The following is a 7,707-nucleotide window of genomic DNA, read 5'->3' on the forward strand; positions in this document are numbered from 1 at the left end:
ATTATGAGATAAGAGACTAAAACACTATAAATTGTGTGTTTCAACTGAAGGAGACCTGGATAAGGATATGGCAAACTGAGTCAAGGCCTAGAGGCAACTCACATCAGGTTTGTGCACAATAAGCTATAATTTATCGTTTTCTAATTGAAAACTTATTTAGCTATGCATTGTGAATTAGTTGTACTAATTATGGGTTTCGAAAAATGCTGTGTTGCCATTTTATGAATGGAAATTTGAATTGGAAATTGATTTGTGTTTTGCATGAAATGTTTGAATAACTTGATTTAAATTATTTTTTATTCACACTTGGCATGACAATAACACTATGTTCCTCCTCCATTTATGGGGTGAGTTTGATTATATTCCTCTCTCTTTGGCTTTCTAGTCTGAGGTGAGTTTGGATGAGTACTCATTAACTAGCTAGCCACCTCCCTCATTGATTTCGATTAATGGGGTGAGTTTGTCTTGTTGTAGTGTACAGCACGGCATGTTTGGAATTTTTGTGTCATGGCTTAAGTTGTGTTATTGATTGGCAACACTGTGTTTATTAAACTGTTTGATCAAATTTCTGTTATGTTAAGCTTTGAAAATTGTGAAATATTTAAATTGTAATTTGTGATAAATGTGATTTGAAAATTGAAATGTGATTGTGAAATATTTGAACTGTGAATTAATAACAAATGTTTTATATTTTGCATTTTATATTTTATTATGCATCACTAAGTATTTTTATACTCAGTGATAGCTTTCTTTGCTATTACAGATAGAAACAAGGATAAATGTGATACCCCTTACCCGTCTACAGTGTAGCCGAGCAAGTTATGCCACTCAGTGTGCCAGAGCACCAATTTATGTTTCTATTACAATTTATCCCATTTAATTCATTTATTTTCAATTTTCGATAAATCTGAAATTTTTCGCAAATTTTACAGAAAATCCGGCAGAGTGTCGGCTGTAAATTGGAAAAACAGTTCTTCTGAACCTGTATAAAAACACTTCCAATATAATTTCCAAATCCAAACTCCACTATACACATTCAAGTCATTCTCAAGCTCTCAATCTCAAATCACAACACTATTTTCAGAAATTTTTCTTTTCACTTCATTACTGGAAGCACATTCATAAATATTTATCAACATTTCATTTATCAACATATATTATATAGAAAATTTCAATAACATGAAATTTCATATATTTACATCATCAATAATTTCAAGAGTTTATAGTTACAATCCCAAAACTAATATAAAATACAAAATACAAAATGCTACCCAAAATCCTAATGTCCTACCATATGCACTGCAGAGGTGAGGTGACTCTGGACTCCGGATGCAGCTCTGAATGCTCACCCTGTCTGATGTCTACTGGGCTCCCTAGCATGGTCTCTAGTACCTGCGCATGGCAAAAGCGACGCGCTAAGCAATTCTGCTTAGTGGTGAAAATATAAAATAAAATAAAATATAATAAAAATAAATATGCAGAATGTATGTTTATATTTTTTAGTAGACTTAATTTCTGATATTATTTGCAGTGTTATTCAAATAAAATTTGGTAAGGTTTATTAACATTGCCCGAGTAACCTCTATTAGTCGACTGGACTGGATAAATGGGTAAATTGGCACTGGGTACTAAGTACCTCGGACCATCACACCATCGGTCACATTGTGTCTCCCAGTGTGCCACATAATAGCTAATAAGCTGTAATAATCATCAGGGTGAAAACTCGAGTGTAATAACTCAAATAACATAGCCAAAGGCTATTATGTCACAGAATGGCATGAAGCCATATGCAGTACTGCTAACAGAACCCTATTGGCATGCCAAGCTATCCAAACCAATCTTGTTAGGTATACTAGGGCATATTACACTTTTAAATTTCACAATTTTTGAATTTCAAGTTTGAATGTTACTATTCATTTCAATAGTCAACTAAAATGTTGACTTTTGCATAGACAGTAGGTACATTGATTTTAATACTCCCAACATACAACATTTTGCATTCAAATTTTGTTGGTATTGGTTGCCAACACCATTTCCAAGCTTAATGTCAATTGGGCAGAATTTTCAGTTTTCATGCTTTGCTTTACTGCTCCATTGGTCATTTTTGCAGTGGGAATTTGGCAAAATGATCAACATGAAAGTTGTTCCTTATTTTGTCTAGTTGCATTTTCTTTTTTCAATCACTCCATTTGGAGTTTTGTAACTCATGTTATGGTCTAAAAACCACAACTAGCCAGATTGAAATTTTGTCCAGAATGTCTGGACTGACCATATCTGCAGTGTAATGAATAGTGACTGCAACTCACCTTTTGAATATGTTCTGGTCATAATTTTTGTTAGGTTTCTTCACAAAAGTTGTTGGTCTATATCTTAGCTTGTTGCTGGTAAAATTTTAGGTCAATTGGACCTTTCTACACTAATTTATGGCCAAATGACCAAACATTGTTCATTTGGTCATTTTGCCCAGGTAGACTGCAGGTCACCTAGATTAGGGCAAGCTTTTGGTCCACTTAGTTTTGTTTTATAGGCATGATTTCTTCACCAAAGTTGTGCCATTATGTGTCTAGTTTCATGTCCAATTGGCCTTGCACCAATTGAACCTCTACAATTCAAGTTATGGCTGCCCAAACCTGCTGGACTCATGTCCAATTCTGCAGGTCACCAAGGGCAGCCACACCAAACCTAAATCCCATCACTCAACACACTTCATTTTTTATTTAAAAAGAACTAAATGGCCACTAATTGACCATTAATAACTATTTTCATCATCAAATTGTCAAAGTCCTATTTCTCCACCCCAAACCCTAACTTAACATTTCAAACCATGCATTAAGATTGCATTTCATCAATCCACATAAAAGAGACATATTGTGGGCAGCCATACTACCCTTTTAACTTCATTAAAATCATCACCATCTTGCCTAACCAAGGCTGCCAAAACTTAGGGTTTACATGCAAATGGTATTCCATCAATTTTCCTTTCATTTGCACTCATTCATAATTATTAAACATGAATTTAAAGTGAAATTTAAGTTCAAGTCACTAAACTCTATGGAGTGAGATTTTTTCCACTTGCTAAAGCTCTTGTTTTCCTCTTCTTTTTGCTCCCAAAATACTCACCAAGTTGCAAGAATACTTTTTTGTGTTGACAATTAGGGTTTTTGGTGGAAGAAAGCTAGGGAAAATTAAGCTTGAAAAAGCTTGCAAATGGGTAACAATGGTGGAGGTTCACGACAAGAGGACGAAAAAAGAAAGAGAAGTCTGATTTTTTCCATTTTCTAGCCCATTTGACCTCTTTTAAATAAGTTTATACCATGTGTCAACATTAGATTGGTTGGGAGAATCTTAATGACATCATAATGATGTCATAAGTCCATTTTATTTCATTTTCTCTCTATTTCTTGTCTATTTAATTTCAATTAAATTTTTAACAACATTTATTATATTTTACATTATATAAATTATTTATTTAACTGGACAAATTGGCTAAAAATCATCTCTGAGGACGTAATGACCAAAAAGCCCTCCATTTGGCTTAACGGGCCAAAATTGTCTATACTAATTGAAAAATTTTTCTAAGCATTTTCTTGGCATTCTAATGCCTTAAGAACTTCAATGACCCTTCTCTGGAGTCCCAATAATTATTTTATAATTTTTCCCCCAGGTCTAGGGCTCCTAATTGCGAGAACCACAACTTCTCACTTGGTTACCCATTGTTAGGGCATCGACTCATTTAACTTGGTTGTATTTTATTTTTAAAATTTTTCCTAAATTTTTCTTATTAATATTTGAGTTAATTATGGCTCCTCACTTTAGTTTAAATATTTTTTCGGATGTTCTAGCTATCCTGACCGACACTGGTCACTGGAACAGTAGACTGTACGGACTAGCTAAAGTGAGGATGTTACAACTCTTCCCCTGTAATGAAAATTTCATCCTCAAAATTTACTTGATGTAAACAGTTGAGGAAACTGTTGCCTCATCGTCTCTTCACTTTCCCAAGTTGCCTCTTCAGTGTTGTGGTGCCTCCAAAGCACTTTCACCAGTGGAATTTGTTTATTTCTCAGTTCCTTCACTTCCCAAGCTAGGATCTGTATAGGTTCTTCTGTATATGTCAAGTCCGTTTGGATTTCAATCTCTTCCATGGAAATGACATGTGAAGGGTCTGAGTTATATCTTCTCAACATAGAAACATGGAATACATTGAGAATTTTATCTAGTTCTGGCGGTAAAGCTGGCCGATAGGCCACTGGTCCCACACGTTCAATGACTTCATATGGGCCAATGAAACTAGGGCTTAACTTACCCTTTCTTTCAAACCTCAGTACTTTCTTCCACGGTGAGACTTTGAGAAACACTTTATTGCCAACTGCATACTCTATCTCTTTTCTCTTCAAGTCCGCATCAGATTTCTGCCTATCTGAGGCAACCTTCAAGTTAGTTTGATTATCTTCACTTTCTCCTCAGTCTGTTTCACCAGGTCTAGTCCTACCAGCTTATCTTTGCCTAATTAAGTCCAACAAACTGGGGTTCTACATTTCCTCCCATACAGTGTTTCATACGGAGCCATTTGAATGCTAGCTTGGTAGCTATTGTTATATGCGAATTCTGCCAGTGGTAGGTATCTATCCCAACTTCCCTCAAACTCAATGACACAACTCCTTAGCATATCCTCCAGGATCTATCACATAATTCACATTGTTACTATCATTTCAATTTATTAATTGTGAAAATTCACTTAGTTCTTAGGTTTACCTGGATTACTCGTTCTGACTGCCCATCTGTCTGAGGATCAAAAGCCGTGCTAAAACGGAGTTGTGTGCCTAAGGCTTCTTACAACTTTTTCTAGAATCTCAATGTAAACCTTGGGTCTCGGTCAGATATGATGGAAAGTGGGATTCCATGCAGTCTAACTATCACACTGATATACAATTCTGCTAACTTCTCCATTGAGTAATAAGTCCTAACTGGCAGAAAATGTGTTGACTTTGTCAATCTATCCACTATCACTCACACTGCATCATGCTTCCTTTGGGTGAGAGGTAGACCACTAACAAAATCCATAGTGACCTCGTCCCATTTCCATTCAGGTATGCTTATAGGCTGTAGCAATCCTGATGGAACTTGATGTTCTACTTTAACTTGCTGACATGTCAAACACTTAGTCACATAATCAGCTATATCCCTCTTCATACCAGGCCACCAATAATGAGGCTTCAAATCATTATACATTTTCATGCTTCTTTCAGAATACTAGTCTTCAGTTCCCCATTAGCTGGTACACACACTCTTCCTCTGTACTACAGACACCTATCTGCTTTTACCTCATGTTCAGTTTCCCTTCCCTCTGGAATTTTACCCACAATGGCCATTAATTTTTCATCTGCCCTCTGCCCATCTTGTATCTGCTGTAGCAGGTTTGGCCTCACTTGCAACTCAGCCAAAATAGCTCATCTCGAGCTAAGGACAGACATGCATTTAGTGATCTTAAAGCTATGATGGATTTTCTGCTTAAAGCATCAGCAACTAAATTTGCTTTCCCAGGATGATAATCTATCACACAATCATAGTCCTTTAGGAACTCAATCCATCGCTGCTGTCTAAGATTGAACTCCTTTTGAGTTGGCAAATATTTTAAACTCTTATGGTCTGCATAGATGTAACATTTTTCACCATATAAATAATGCCTCCATATCTTCAGTGCAAAGATAATTGCTGCTAACTCTAGGTCATTAGTAGGGTAGTTCTGTTCATGTGGCCTTAACTGCCTGGAAGCATAGACGACCACTTTCCCCTCTTGCATCAATACACACCCTAGCCCATTATGTGAGGCATCACTGTAGACCACAAAGTCTTTTCCCGACACTGGCTGTGTTAACACTAGTGCTTCTGTCAACATAGCCTTCAACCTCTCAAAACTGGCTTGGCACTTGTGGTTCCAGCCAAATTTCACATTCTTGTGCAACAACTTGGTCATTGGAGCAGCTATAAGAAAGAACCCCTTCACAAATCTTCTGTAATACCCAGCTAGCCCCAAGAAACTTCTGACCTCAGTTGTATTTCTGGGAGGCTTACATTCCATCACTGGTTCTATCTTTTTGGGATCCACTCTAATCCCCTCGGCTGATACTATGTGTCCAAGGAAAGAGATTTCACTCATCCAAAAGTCACACTTAGACAACTTAGCGTATAGCTTCTTTTCTCGCAGGGTTTGCAAAACAATCCTCAAATGTTCATCATGTCCTTCCCTGGTATTGGAATATACCAGAATATCATCAATAAATACCACTACAAACCAATCTAGATATGGATGGAAGATACGGTTCATAAGGTCCATAAATGCTGCTGGTGCATTTGTTAACCCAAATGACATCACTAGAAATTCATAATGCCCATACCGGGTTCTGAATGAAGTTTTTGACACATCTGCATCCTTTACCCTCAACTGATGATACCCTAATCTGAGATCAATTTTTGAAAATACACCGGCTCCCTTCAACTGATCAAACAGATCATCAATTCCGGGCAATTGATATTTATTCTTCACAGTTACTTTGTTCAACTGCCGGTAATCAATACACAATCTCAAGGTTCCATCCTTCTTCTTCACAAATAGCACCGGAGCTCCCCATGGTGACAAACTGGGGTGTATGAACCCCTTATCGAGTAACTCCTGCGACTGAGTTTTCAACTCCTTCAATTCAGTGCGTGCCATCCTATAAGGAGCAATTAAAATTAGTGCTGTACTCGGCATTACCTCAATAGCAAACTCGACTTCCCTTTCTGGTGGTAAACCAGGAAACTCTTTAGGAAATACATCTGGGAAGTCTCTTACTATAGGTATATTACACAGGTTTGGCTTAGCTTGCCTAGTACCAACCACGTGTGCTAGGTAAACTTCACAGCCTTTTCTCATCAATCTTCTTGCAACTGTGGCTGAGATAACATTGGACAAGAAATCTGTCCTTTCACCCACAATAGTAATCTCATTACCCTCAGAAGTTTTCAGAGAAATCCTCTTCAAATTGCAATAAACTGTTGCTTGATGACGTGACAACCAGTCCATACCCAAAATCACGTCAAACTTATAGAAGGGAAACTCAATTAGGTCTGTCAAAAATTCATACCCCTGAATCCTCAACGGGCAACCTTTATACACTTTATTCACTACCACGCTGTGGCCTAGTGGATTTGTGACCAGAATGTCTTGATCACTCTCCTCTACTGGAATTCCCCTCTCTATGGGTAGTGTGATGCAAATGTAGGAATGAGTGGATCTTGGATCCACCGATGCATGCACAGAAGTGTTGTAGAGGGAAAATGTACCCCTGATGACATCTGGGGCATCTTGCTCCTCCTGAACTCTGATGGCATAGGCCCTGGTAGGTATTCTAGTGTCTGGCCTCTCAGCTGACTCGAATGCAGGCCTCAGTGATAGACCAGCTGCCTCAGGTTTGTCGCAAGGGTTTTGCAGTCGCCTGGACGAACACTCACCGAAGTGGGAAAGAGTGAGGAGTCGCCACTTTAATTTTGAGGGAAATTAAAGAAAACCATTTGTGAAAATAAATTAAAATGAAACCACTTCAAAAACAGAGATTCTAGGTTCAGGGTCCGTAAATGGGTGGGGAAGGTGTTAGGCACCCCACCTCGTCCCTCAATGAGGGTGAGCAGATTTAACTTTAAGCTCTTTATAAATTAAAATCAATA

Source organism: Hevea brasiliensis, chromosome 13, assembly GCF_030052815.1.
Source record: "Hevea brasiliensis isolate MT/VB/25A 57/8 chromosome 13, ASM3005281v1, whole genome shotgun sequence".
Lineage (NCBI taxonomy): Eukaryota > Viridiplantae > Streptophyta > Magnoliopsida > Malpighiales > Euphorbiaceae > Hevea > Hevea brasiliensis.